The sequence below is a fragment of the Hylobates moloch genome, unplaced genomic scaffold (assembly GCF_009828535.3).
Source record: "Hylobates moloch isolate HMO894 unplaced genomic scaffold, HMol_V3 SCAFFOLD_13, whole genome shotgun sequence".
NCBI lineage: Eukaryota > Metazoa > Chordata > Mammalia > Primates > Hylobatidae > Hylobates > Hylobates moloch.
In genome coordinates this window covers 101,086,879-101,101,814 of record NW_026652288.1, presented here as the reverse complement: position 1 = coordinate 101,101,814, position 14,936 = coordinate 101,086,879, and the positions used below count along the sequence as shown (strand labels likewise).

The 14,936-nt window shown below is 37.9% G+C and overlaps 1 long non-coding RNA gene across 1 annotated transcript in view; it reads right to left on the bottom strand.

Moving 5' to 3' along the window:
* Positions 1–281: 281 nt before the first annotated feature.
* The window catches only part of LOC116480355 (uncharacterized), a 35,775-nt gene continuing 21,120 nt past the window's right edge, over positions 282–14,936 (bottom strand). Inside the window, exons 2-3 of the long non-coding RNA XR_004251265.2 lie at positions 12,766–12,856; positions 282–1,810 (exon numbers count right to left, since the gene is read on the bottom strand). This is a non-coding gene — a long non-coding RNA (uncharacterized LOC116480355). The remainder of the gene's footprint in view (positions 1,811–12,765; positions 12,857–14,936) is intronic.

Here is a 14,936-nt window from a genome sequence, read left to right as displayed (position 1 = left end):
GATGCTGGTGAAGCTGTGGAGAGATAGGAACACTTTTTTTGTTTGTTTGTTCTCATTTTTTATTTTATTATTATTATACTTTAAGTTTTAGGGTACATGTGCACAATGTGCAGGTTTGTTACATATGTATACATGTGCCATGTTGGTGTGCTGCACCCATTAACTCGTCATTTAGCATTAGGTGTATCTCCAAATGCTATCCCTCCCCCCTCCCCTCACCCCACAGCAGTCCCCGGAGTGTGATGTTCCCCTTCCTGTGTCCATGTGTTCTCATTGTTCAATTCCCACCTATGAGTGAGAACATGTGGTGGTTGGTTTTTTGTCCTTGTGATAGTTTGCTGAGAATGATGGTTTCCAGTTTCATTCATGTCCCTACAAAGGACACGAACTCATCATTTTTTATGGCTGCATAGTATTCCATGGTGTATATGTGCCACATTTTCTTAATCCAGTCTATTGTTGTTGGACATTTGGGTTGGTTCCAAGTCTTTGCTATTGTGAATAGTGCCACAATAAACATAAGTGTGCATGTGTCTTTATAGCAGCATGATTTATAGTCCTTTGGGTATATACCCAGTAATGGGATGGCTGGGTCAAATGGTATTTCTAGTTCGAGATCCCTGAGGAATCGCCACACTGACTTCCACAATGGTTGAACTAGTTTACAGTCCCACCAACAATGTAAAAATGTTCCTATTTCTCCACATCCTCTCCAGCACCTGTTGTTTCCTGACTTTTTAATGATGGCCATTCTAATTGGTGTGAGATGGTATCTCATTGTGGTTTTGATTTGCATTTCTCTGATGGCCAGTGATGATGAGCATTTTTTCATGTGTTTTTTGGCTGCATAAATGTCTTCTTTTGAAAAGTGTCTGCTCGTATACTTCGCCCACTTTTTGATGGGGTTGTTTGTTTTTTTCTTGTAAATTTGTTTGAGTTCATTGTAGATTCTGGATATTTGCCCTTTGTCAGATGAGTAGGTTGTGAACATTTTCTTCCATTTTGTAGGTTGCCTGTTCACTCTGATGGTAGTTTCTTTTGCTGTGCAGAAGCTCTTTAGTTTAATTAGATCCCATTTGTCAATTTTGGCTTTTGTTGCCATTGCTTTTGGTGTTTTAGACATGAAGTCCTTGCCCATGCCTGTGTCCTGAATGGTATTGCCTAGGTTTTATTCTAGGGTTTTTATGGTTTTAGGTCTAACATGTAAGTCTTTAATCCATCTTGAATTAATTTTTGTATAAGGTGTAAGGAAGGAATCCAGTTTCAGCTTTCTACATATGGCTAGCCAGTTTCCCCAGCACCATTTATTAAATAGGGAATCCTTTCCCCATTTCTTGTTTTTGTCAGGTTTTTCAAAGATCAGATGGTTGTAGAAGTGTGGTATTATTTCTGAGGGCTCTGTTCTGTTCCGTTGATCTATATCTCTGTTTTGGTACCAGTACCATGCTGTTTTGGTTACTGTAGCCTTGTAGTATAGTTTGAAGTGTTTGTTTGTTTGTTTGTTTGTTTGTTTTGAGATGGAGGCTCCCTCTGTCACCCAGGCTGGAGTGCAGTGGTGCGATCTTGGCTCACTGCAAGCTTCGCCTCTGGGGTTCACGCCATTCTTCTGCCTCAGCCTCCCAAGTAGCTGGGACTACAGGCACCTGCCACCACGCTTGGCTAATTTTTTGTATTTTTAGTAGAGATGGGGTTTCACCGTGTGAACCAGGATGGTCTGGAACTCCTGACTTCGTGATCCGTCCTCCTCGGCCTCCCAAAGTGCTGGGATTACAGGTGTGAGCCACCACGCTGGGCCAGGAATGCTTTTACACTGTTGGTGGAAATGTAAATTAGCTCAACCATTGTGGAAGACAGTGGGACAATTCCTCAAAGACCTAGAACCAGAAATACCATTTGACTCAGCAATCCCATTACTGGGTATATGCCCAAAGGAATATAAATCATTCTATTATAAAGATACATGCACACATATTCATTGTCACACTATTCACAATAGCAAAGACATGGAATCAACCCAAATGTCCATCAGTGATAGACTGGTAGACTGGATAAAGAAAATATGGTGCATATACACCATGGAATACTACGCAGTCATAAAAAGGAATTAGATCATGTCCTTTGCAGGGACATGGATGGAGTCGGAAGCTGTTATCCTCAGCAAACTATTGCAGGAACAGAAAAACAAACACTGCATCTTTTCATCTTAAATGGGAGCTGAACAATGAGAACACATGGACACAAGGAGGGGAACAACACACACTGGGGCCTGTTGCAGGGGCAGGGGAAGGGAGAGCATCAGTGAAAAATAACTAATTCATGCTGGGCTTACTACCTAGGTGATGGGTTGATAGGTGCAGCAAACCACTATGGCACACGTTTATCTATGCAACAAACCTACATATTCTGCACATGTACCCCAGAACTAAAGTAAAATAAAATAAATTTTGTTTAGCTTATAAATTATTTTCAGAAGAATTCTGTAATTGTGAATCTTCATTTTTCTTGTTCTGTAGTTTTTAATTGACCCCTTTAAAAAAATCTTTATATATCCTCAGAGAATATGGAATCTGTACGGATGTCCTATTTTTAAACAAATGGGGTAGTGGATTGCTTTTGTCTCACTCTCGGTCTATTGATATGGCTGCTAAATGCAATTTACAGATCTCCAATGGAGAACAGATTAAAATGTACACCTCCAAGTTTCCAGCAGCCTTCTATCCAGGTTATGTCTGCTCTTCGGTAGTACTATCTTCCTCTTGTCTTCACAGCATGACTTTCTAGTACTCTGGAACAGCCCTAATTCCTAGTGGCTATTCCTGCCAGGGCTCTTTCTGTTTCTGCCTTTCCCTATAGTGCTTGTTTGATACCCAATAAATATTCCACAAATATATAATTTAATTGTCTACTGTGTGCCAAGTATTCTGCTTGGTGCCAACATATAGTGGTGATCAAAATAAACACAGAGTACATCATGTCCATAACCCCATAAAGAATACTGACCAAAGGGGGATGTAATCAAATAACTACACATAGAAACATAAACACAACTAATAAGGCTCTGATGAATGCCATGTAATCATTAATTCATTTAGTCAATGAATATTCACTAAATGCCTTCTTAAAGATAACCACTCTTCCGGGTTTCGTGGCTAGATTACTGAAGAAACACAAGTTTCCTGCTCCCATTATAAGGGTTTTCTTTTTGGACTAGCTCATTGTTAAAACATAAAAAGTTATCCGATCTACTTTAGTCCTTAGCAAAGGCTTCTCTAAGGATATGACTTTTGTACCTAGATATGAAGAATCAAATCAGTCAAACCATCAATCTGTTGAAAGTGAGTAGGGTAAAAGGAAGAATATTCCAGGCAGGAAAACAACAAATGCAAAGGTCGTGAGGAAGATTGGAGCAGAAAGCTATGTAGCAATATTTTTTTTATTCTGAGTTGAAATATCTATTATTTCCTCTCAGATTCAATAGTTTCTTATCAATCTTTGTTTTCAGCATTATAAAAATAGTTATTTATAAACTTTTCAGTAAAAAATTGAGCAAAATCTATTAAGGTTCTTCTAGCCAGATGACATTTTAAACCACAGATGCTAAGCCCCTTTGTGATAGCAATTTTAGTTTCTTCACAGTGTTTCTTATCTCATGTGGTTCTCTCTTTATTTCTGCCTCTCAGCCAGCTGCCTTTTCATCTCAGTCTGTTTTCTCAGATTGTTGTTTTATCTCATCTTTGAACTCGTTTCATAGATTCTATGCTTATTGAATTATATTGGCAGCAAAAACCAGAAGTTGTGTTAAATTGATTTGTTTCCTAATGTAAATCTACAAATAAATGCTCTTCTTCTATCTCCCTTTAGTATTACATGTGTCTCATTCTTTTAGATTGCAGAATTTTTTCATAAATGCCTATCAGTTGTACCAGTTCAATCAATCTCTAACCATTTAGAAAAACAAATAATTCAACCTGGAATTGAATAATTGAGGACCAGAGAATCTGATTCTCTTGGAATCTGAGTTTTAGGCTAGCTCTAGATCCCACACCATGAGCTAAAGTAAAACAAGCAAACAAGGGGATTCACATACCCCCCTGAAATTGAAATTGATACACACACACATACACACACACACACACAAACACACACAGAAAAGATTTTATTTATGTATATCTGCCAAGTGGTTACAACTCTAGGCACTGCAAAGAGGTATTTAAAATTTCACTTCATTTGATGTTGCATGTGTTAAGCCACATCAAACCATTTTTAACAAAAACAAAACAACAAATAATATGTATAAACGCAGATAACAAAGTATGTGTGCATAATGTATCTATATGGGAAGAAGCCTCATTCTTGTCCATCTACCAAACCTAGAAAGATAATTTTCAAGTCATCCGAATACTCTGATCAACTCTCAAAAAGTAGATATTAAGATGAGTAATCTTATTTCCCAGGTACCTCAAATACCAAATCTTGAATACCAAAATATAACCTTCTAGTCATTGAAAAGTTAATTTCCCACATATACTTGGCTTCTCTCAATTTCAACTAATTATGATTAATGTGAATCAATTTCCAAAAACTGATAGCTTTTGATGGAGCCCATAGATAAACTATTTGCACTTGTAAAATTAGAAGTAAAACTCTGGGCCATCATGACCTCAGAGAAGAATTGCTCCTGAGAGGAAAACCAGACTTGTTCTCCTTATCATCCTTTTAGCTATAATACCTCTAGCCAGAGCCAGCTTAAGCACTGCTAAAATCTGCAGCATTGCTAAAATCTGCAGCTCCCGACACATTGACAACCCTTTAACTCCCAAATATCTTTCTCTCTAAAATCACCATTGTGCTCAAAATGCCACTTTTCAAAACTAATTGATTTTTCTCCCAAGAAATCTCCATTAAAAAAAAAAAAGAATAGATCTGGAAACTATGTTCCTACTTTAAATCAATCTCAGTTAATAATGGGAGCACATGCACTCAGTAATTCCAATGAGTAATAAGATGCTTAACTCAAAATAATAGTCACTTATCATAGAATTTTAGGAAAGGTGTAGTAATATTTTAATATATGTCTAAAAATGTTTGTTGAATGAATTTTAGGAGAAGCAGTATTTTGGTTCCAGGCCAGACATATTCAGGCAGAAGGAACAGAATCGATAATTCCACACATAAGCAGCTTTTGTTCAAGTAGATAAAATATATGGATTTCTAAATAATCATATTAAGATAGTAACAACTTATTTTAATAAATTATAATCTGTTGGTTCCTACCTTAAGATGTTGAATATTAATTTATAGGTGATAAACAAGCCCTGTTTTCATTCATGGAAGAAGTAATATTAGGAAGGGATCTGATTTCTTATAATTGAATTATGTTCCAATGAAAGTTAAAAGTATACTATTTACAGATGCCTGTAAATTTTTATATTACATTTTTCACAGTCATATTCCATTCGATGTATCTTTTATGTCCATGACATTCCACTCTACAATGTAATAAAATTGCTATGAAAAATTAAGTAATCACATTTATCTATTTTATGACTAAATATACTATAAATTAGATTTTATTAAAATTCCCCCTTTTAGGTCTTTAAAAATATGAATATTTTGTTGCTGTAAGAATGATTAATTTGGTTTGGGTGTTTATAAGAATATTCTTATGCACAAATAAAAGACTTCAGGTTTATATTCATTGCATTCTTTCCTTTAAACGTTTACAAAAATATAAACTTGGTTTTACAAATCTTTTAATTAATAGAAGTCTAAATTTAAAACTGTATGCTTTTCATTTTCATAATCGAAATATCAGGAACAAAAAAATGCGGTATCTTCTTCTATTTCACAAGGTTTGCATTAAAAAGGGAAAATATAAGAATGCAGCATCCTATTTTGTTTAACGAGCACATGATACGTTCAATGAACTCTGCTGATATTCTCAGTCACAAAACTGGGAGCAAGGGACTAAAAGAAAGATGAGGGGATTTCATCAGAGGAAAGAATCTCTCTTCATCACAGCTGTCAGCCTAGGTGATCTTTTGAATTCTATTTAGTAATTCCCTCCTGAAACACCCTCACTCCAAATGACTTCAGTAAAATTTCTCATCAAGCTGTTTTGCCTTGACGAGATTCTCCTGCAGCGTGAAGGCGTCTTGCTGCTACACTACCTGGGGCGGCCACTTCTTTGTCATACTTCAAAGCTGCAGTGAGGAGGGTTTGCTTGGATGGCTGCCCAGGAAACCAAATAGGAATTATGCTTCTTTCTCTCTTTCTCTCCGAATCACATTTCTGCTTGACCCTTAAAGTCGGGCTGGGTTGTAGGTGGGGGAAATATAAAGTCTAAATTTCCAATTACTTGCACAGATACATAAGAGATTTTAGTCTTTGGTACGTCATCAATAAGATGTAAAAAGTAGCTTTCATATTAGATTCCATAGGCAATAATTACTGGATTACTGCTCAGTTTCCTAAAACTTAATAAGTCATCAATATGGCCAACACTTTCATCACTGCTTATCTGCCACTAAAGACCATACAATATTAATATTTATCTCTTCTCATTTTAATGATATACTCATTTTACTTGGTACTATTATCTTGATTGGGCTTGCTTATCACAACCAGCTTTGGAAAACCAAAACAATTAGCCGTAATGCAATAGAATAAACATAGAGGGACACTTTATTAGAGCATGTAGATGCATCCAGTTAGGACAGAATGGCTAAACAAATGAACAAGCAAAACAATAAATTGCATACTGAAATGCTAAAATTGTACATTACTGATACATATTGCCCTGTGCTGAACAAATGTACAACCACCACTACAGGTAGTTAAGAATGCATGCTCAATGTGTCTGTGTGTATGTGTCAGTATTTCTATGCTCCTTAACACTTAAATCTGCCTAATATTAGATCTTGCATGATCCAGTGTTTCAGCTCATTACTTTCGCAGGCAGAGGAAGACATGGAAGTTAAACATTTTCACAAAGAACATCAAATGAAATTTTTCAATTATGGCAAAATAACCAGAGGAAGAAAAATAGGACTGGATTAACTTATTATTATTTTTATTAGCACTGTGTAAGAAAGGCAGGGAAAATCTTTGTATGTGTTATTAATACACAAGGTACACCAATGGTGAACCTTTGATGGAACAAATAAATATTGTATTTTCAGTTTCATAATCACTTCAAATAGAAAATGCTTCTGGCTATAAAGGCCTGCTCAGCTCCGACAGCTCCAGTTCTTCTTGGTAGATATTACTTTCTCTATCATAAGATCTAGAACATTAGCTTCATAAAAAGGAGTAGTGTCCACCAGTGGGGATTTATCCATGCTGCCTTGTTGTGCTCTACCTTGTTAGGAATCTGCTAGTTTTCTGTTAAAAACAAAAAGTCTGTGAGAGTTGACCCAGCTTTCTTAACAGCAGAGGTACCAGAAATCTTTTGATGACTCTCACTAATTTAATGGATCCATAACCCTAAAAGTTTGGTGATTTTCTCCCATTAAATTTGAACTGGAACCAAGATCTCCCCAACTAATACTATTTCATTTATATCTTGCAGCATCTTCCAGAAAAAACTTTTGAGTCGGGAATAGAGATCTAACACATTGTGATTCTGATAACCATAGATTTAAAATCTTAAATCCTGGGAGATTCTAAGAGACAGGAGTGCTATGATATGGCGAAATGATCAGGGAAATAAGTTCCAACCAAAAGTCTCAGCTTCTCTACTTATTTATGGCAGATCATTTTATCATTCTCTAAATTTGTTTCCTCACCTATATAATGGAAATAAAAATCTGTGTTTTACAATCCTCCAGGATTGTTGAAAGGATTAAGTAAAGTAATCACATGAAGACATTTTGCACATCTATGAAACACTAAGTACGATGAACTGTTGCCTTGTAGGAAACACTACAAACTATTAGTGACTGTTTTATTAGCAGATTTTTTTCTCTGCATAAAAACAAATCATCTTCATTAAAAAATAAATAAATAAATAAGGAAGGGCCGGCGCGATGGCTCACGCCTGTAATCCCAGCACTTTGGGAGGCCAAGGCAGATGGATCACGAGGTCAGGAGATTGAGACCATCCTGGCTAACATGGTGAAACCCTGTCTCCACTAAAAATACAAAAAATTAGCCGGGCGGGGTGCCGGGCGCCTGTAGTGCCAGCTACTCGGGAGGCTGAGGCAGGAGAATGGCGTGAACCCGGGAGGCAGAGCTTACAGTGAGCCGAGATTGCGCCACGGCACTCCAGCCTGGGCAACAGAGCGAGAAAACAAAAGGAAAAAACTACCTATTGAAAATAAACTTGATTCACCACCATCCTTTCAAATTCATGATGCTCAAAGGTAATTGTAAAATGATAATACTCTGTTTGTCTGCATTAATGTTCTTTTCATTCTGCTGTGCTACAGTGCCTGTTAATACGGTTGATGTATCAATTAACTTTTAGCCCAAGGCTTATTTTTTTGAAAATATTATTAAAAAGAAAAGATTCTTTTTCAAGCTTAATCATGAGGATATGTCTAATGATTCAGTACACCCATTATAAAGTGACAGCCGTATGAAGATCTGGACCATTAGAAGTAACAGCACAAAGAAAGGCCCCGAGGGGCCTATAATTTATGTCTGTAATTAAATTTCTAAAGAACTAGAAAAACAGTTCTCCTATTTTTCATGAAAAAATCCTGACGTTTCTGTTATCTCATGAGATAAAATTTAATATCTATAGAATAACTAATATCTGTATTTTAATAGGATTTGTTTCCATGAAGAATTTTTAAGTATTTCATCCTTTACTGAAATATAGACTATGGCATTCTGATATTCAATTTCTGAAGAAAATGAACACTTTCTTTTTGTTTTTTTTGTTGTTGTTGTTTGTTTGTTTTTTTGAGATGGATTCTCGTTCTGTCCCCAGGCTGGAGTGCAATGGCACAAGCTCAGCTAACTGTAACCTCTACCTCCTGGGTTCAAGTGATTCTCCTACCTCAGCCTCCCAAGTAGCTGGGACTACAGGTGTGTGCCACAATGCCCAGCTAATTTTTTTTTTTTTGTACTTTGTTGTTGTTGTTGTTGTTGTTGTTGTTGTTGTTGTTTTTTGAGATGGAGTCTGGCTCTGTCGCCCAGGCTGGAGTGCAGTGGCGCGTTGTCGGCTCACTGCAAGCCCCCCCTCCCGGGTTCATGCCATTTTCCTGCCTCAGCCTCCCGAGTAGCTGGGACTACAGGCACCCGCCAACACGCCCGGCTAATTTTTTTGTATTTTTAGTAGAGACGGGGTTTCACTGTGTTAGCCAGGATGGTCTCGATCTCCTGACCTCGTGATCTGCCCGCCTCGGCCTCCCAAAGTGCTGGGATTACAGGTGTGAGCCACCGCGCCCGGCCTGTACTTTTTTAGTAGAGACAGGATTTCACTGTGTTGGCCAGGAAGGTCTCGATCTCCTGACCTCGTGATCTGCCTGCCTCGGCCTCCCAAAGTGCTGGGATTACAGGCTTGAGCCACCACGCCTGGCTGAAAATGAAGACTTTCTAAGGAAAAAGGGGAATCAGGGAAAATGAGCCTTATGAACAGTAGCAGAGCTGATTCTTATCCTGACATATCACCAGCTTGCTATGGGACCTTGAGAAGTCCCTTATTTCTGGATATTAGTTGCCTCATTTGTAAAATGGGCAGCTTAAAATGCATGATTCTAAGTTAAGTGAGTTCTAAAGCCAGTTAAAGTTCTAAGTTTTACTTCATGTCTTTTATGATTCTAAAGTATTTGAGGAAAAGTATGCAAAAAGCAAAATTATTCTGCATATATTGTGCGAAGTGCAGAAGAAACACTTTTTTCTTCCTCTTTTAGACAACTATCTTGTGGTTTCAGTAGTTTCTTTTCAACCGTCAGCATTTAAGTATGAAAATTAATAGTTGCATTATTTTTATGTGCAAGAGCTAATAGCCTCTTAGTTGTTTTTAATGGAACATTTTAGAAGCGCTCTATGTTTTCTACATTGTAGTATATTTTTCACCATAGGACCTCTGATTTAACACAGTGCAGCGTCAGCCAGAAAAAAAGAGATTACTTTTAAAATACTGAACTATTTAAATCAAGCAAATGTGTAATTATTTCACCATGTATTAGGTTGGTGCAAACGTAGTTCCAAAAACTGCAACCAGGTTTGCACCAGCCTAACAACTTTGACTCAACTGTGGATGACATTCAGACTGCAGTTGATAGACTTGTGTTCTTCCCAAAGGGACGGTTTCATACCAGGACTGGGTAAGACTTTTCTAAGTAGGTAGGCCAAAATATTGCTACCTTATTTTTAGTGAATAGCCTGTAATGTGGAAAGAAAGGCACTAAAATCTACTGAAAATTCAAGATGATCAGAGAAGATTGGTAAAAATGTCATTTATTTTATGCATTTCTAAACGTAAGTAGCCTCTCTGAATGAGCCACAGCATCAATAAGGGCCAGAAAGCATAATGGAGAGACCTGGGAAAGCTTTAGTTAACCATAATGAGGATTGTGTTGGGAATAGAATAGACCTGAAAATTAGGTTGCCTCATTTCCATCCCTTTTTCATTTATACAAAGAGTTGTATGGAAAATCACCTCCTTTATTAATGCTGTTTCCTCAACTGGTAAGAAAAATATTGACTTCCTACATCTTATCCCATAGCCTTACCACCAGAATCTACTCTCCAGCAAGCATTTAGCATCTCAGGAAACAACACAACCATGTACAATTACCAGGCACGACAAGGCCCTATGTCCTGTGACCCTCTATCACCTCCTTGCTATCCACCTGCCTATGTCTTGCATTTGTTATGCCAACCTCAGCACCATCATTTCCATTTCTTGAACTTCCTAATCTGACTCTAATCTCAAAGCTTTATCGCTTGTTCTTTTTGCTTAGAACACTCTTCCCTAGTAGAAAACATCACTGCCATCTTCTTATTATTTTGGTTTTAATTCAAATATCTCTTATTTTATTTTATTTATTTATTTATTTATTTATTTTGAGATGGAGTCTCGCTCTGTCGCCAAGGCTAGAGTGCAGTGGCGCGATCTCGGCTCACTGCAAGCTCCGCCTCCCAGATTCTCGCCATTCTCCTGCCTCAGCTTCCCAAGTAGCTGGGACTACAGGTGCCTGCCACCATGCCCAGCTTATTTTTTGTATTTTTAGTAGAGACGGGGTTTCACCATGTTAGCCAGGATGGTCTCAATCTCCTGACCTCATGATCCGCCTGCCTCGGCCTCCCAAAATGCTGAGATTACAGGCATGAGCCACCGTGCCTGGCCTCAAATGTCTCTTATTAAAGAAGCTTTTTTAGCCTAATTTAACTACTTCTTCAGGATTAAAAGTTACATGCAATTATTTATTTTAAAAACCTGTTTGGTGTCTCTCTGCACTCAAAAAGTATAAACCCCATAGGAACTAGAACTCTCCCTATCTTGTTCACTACCGGATATCAATATCAAAAAACACCACCCAACACATAGTAGAAAATCAATAAATATTTTTGATTGACTAAGGAAGATGAGCTGAGTAACCTGTAAGGTTTTATCTGGATCTGACATTTTGTAAATGCTTGACATTTATGTAAAAAGGGGAACTCATGTAAATGGCAATGCTTTTTCTACACATATCCACTCCTTGAGGCGTCATTCAGGTCTCCAATTCTATAATTGTGAAAACTTGCAATTGTTCTTTGGTTGTGTTTTTTTTTTTTTTTTTGAGACAGAGTCTCGCTGTTGCCCAGGCTGGAGTGCAGTGGCGCCATCTTGGCTCACTGCAACCTCTGCCTCCCGAATTCAAACCGATTCTTCTGCCTCAGCCTCCCAAGTAGCTGGGACTACAGGTGCCCGCCACCATGCCCGGCTAGTTTTTTGTATTTTTAGTAGAGACGGGGTTTCACCGTGTTAGCCAGGATGGTCTCGATCTCCTGACCTCGTGATCTGCCTGCCTCGGCCTCTCAAAATGCTGGGATTACAGGCGTGAGCCACCACGCCCAGCTGGTTGTCTTTTTTACTGTCATTATGCTTATCCCATTTTATTGCTGTTTTAATAATGAATCCAACAAATACTGTAGTAGAAATTGCAGGAATACCAAGAGGAAGAAAGGCCATAAAAAGATAAAGTGAGGATGGGAATCACTTCCTTTCTGAAGAAGGGAAGGACATCAGAAAAGAAAGTGGAATTCCAAACCACAATAAGGTAGCAGCCACTGGTGAAAGGACTTAAGAGAGTTGATATAATTCTATTAAGCCTACAATTGCTATGCCTTGGAAGACCAGAGGAAACTAAGTATGGCTGCTAGCTTTCACAAGGTAAAACTGAATCCAAAACAGTCCAGGGAAGCTAAAAGGCAGAAGTAAAATTGACTATTTGACTGGAATAGAGCTTCAGGATGCATTCTACCTCCCTCCAAGTCACACTTCAAAACATAGTGTGCTGAAGAAAATATATAAATCCTAAGCCATGAATCTAATGCATCTCAGAATGTTATGTGCCATATAGGAAAAATAAATAAAATGATTTAGCTGAATAGATTCACAGCCAAAGTTTACCCTGGATCATCACTCTCCATATGCAAACTACATAATTAAAATTGATGTTTGTGACTATCCTGTTCATCAAAGGATTATATCATTAAGTGAACACATTCAGAAGTTTAGAAAAAGGGGACAACACTGCCTGGCAACATCTCAGGGAACAGTTTCCTGGAAGGAATTATGAAATATGACAGGACTTAGTACACTACCTTGTTAAAGAAATCTTAAAGAGAATGCAAGTCACAAGGCTGCCGGCAGATCCACAGACAGATCATCAAACACTAATCATGGAGGGTTTTCCTGAGAAAAGAACAAAATAACAGTTTACTGAGGAGTGAAAAGAAATATGGGTCACATCTTATCTTTTAGGCTTAAGGTTCCATTTTAAGCTTGAGAGCTTTCATGTTCCCACTCACTGTCAAAATGTTCTATGCTTTGTATAGAAACATCTTTGTCATCCAGAAGCTTATACCTTTATAACCCATTAGAGGTCCAGAAACAATTACAATGCTGAATGCTTATATATTTCTCATATGAACTAGCAGTTTCTGAGAGGTAACTATATATGGATACTCTTTTAAGTAATATACACATATGAACCTATTTAATTCTTTAAAAAAACTCTTATATGTAGGAATATTATTTTTCCCACATTGTGGATGAGAACACTTAAGCTCAAAATGTGAATTACCTATTATTTACAAAGCTCTCTAAGGCTTTCCGTGTAACTCTTTAACACTTGTCAGAGTTTCTAGCTCATTTTTATACGAGAATATGACAATATTTTCCCATAATCCTTACAATATTCCTATGAGGGAACCAAAGTGGGTTTGATGCAGGGCAGGCAAGACCCAAGACTGGGCAAGCAGTGGTGTTATCAGCAACTTTTATGGAAGTAGCAGTGCTCAGCCAGCAGAGGTACCGTTCCTTGTGGAGTAGGACTATCCCATAAGCAGGGTGCCCAGAGAAGCAGCTCAGGGGTGGTTCTGCACTCATATTTATACCCACTTTTAATTACATACAAATTAAGGGGTGGATTATGCAAAACTCTTTAGAAAAAGAGAGGTAACTTCTGGGTTGTTGCCATGGAAAGAGGCAGTAACTTCCAGACGTTGCCATGGCAATGGTAAACTGCTATGGCACTGATGGGTGTGTCTTACGGAAAGGTGCTTTCACCTCTTTCCTGTTCCAGCTAGTCTTCAATGTGGTACAGAGTCTGAGCCTCACCTCTGGAGTTGAGTCCCATCTCTTACCTTGGGTGTATTCCCATTTCACAGCTGAGAAGATAAATTCATAGACTGGAGAACAATATTACTCCCTCCTTCCCGAGGTATGTTTACTGGTATAGCTAGAAATCAGAAGTTTTAACTGAATAGTTTAAATTTTCTTTTTTCACTACATTCAGTTATAACATCTAGAAACCTGCTTTTCCTATTAAGAAAGTCAGCTAGGTCAATGTCATGGAATTCAGTGAGGAAAACTAATAGGGTATGATTGTAAAATCCCAGAGAATTGCTGAACGATGCAGTCTGCAGTGCTTTCCCTTCCTGGCATGCATTATAGAAATAAATAAATCAAAGAGGCATCCTGTGTTTGCGGAGGGGAGAGAGAGAGAGAGGCAGAAGTGGTGATCCATTATGCATTGTTTCCCAGAGTGGGACACGGATCAGCCAGCAGTGCCAGAGCCAGAACGTAAATATTCATGAGGATGTGGGTGGCTACCCAGAATAGGTCGCACTCCAGGGAAAGCCATCCCACAGCTTCTTGTCACAAGATGCACTATGCAGTCACAGAGAACAGAACACCCTCCGAAGGGGAAAACCCTGGGTCCTCTTAGAACAATCTTTGGTAGCTTCTACTCAGGCATAGTAGCAAAGTCTGGGAGAGATGGTCTGATGGAATCTGCAAAGAAATTTCCTTTGCAGAAAGCTGGAGAAATGATGGAATTAGTGTTTCACATGGGCTTTATGCCTATGATTCTCATCATTCGCTTTGCCTCTAAATCTGATACGGCTCTTACAAAACAGCTTCAGTAATAGAGCCAACATTCATGACAGTTTCTCAACCATAACAGTAGAAAATACAGTCTGTGATTATTGTGATCTTGTTATTTTAAAAAAGAAATTACATCTCTAAAATCATGCACTTGGGTCCAAATACCAATATTTATGATTTCATGAGAAAAAGACATAATTATTTTATAGGAACTCAGAGAATTCCAATTTTCTCAAATAAGGTTGATTGGGCTTAAATAAACACATATTCTAAGACATGTGAATAAGGAAGAAGATTACAAAATAATCCTGTAATATACTATTAATAGCTGTCCAAAGGCATATTAAATATCTTACATTTGTTTTTACATTTGTTGTGTACAACA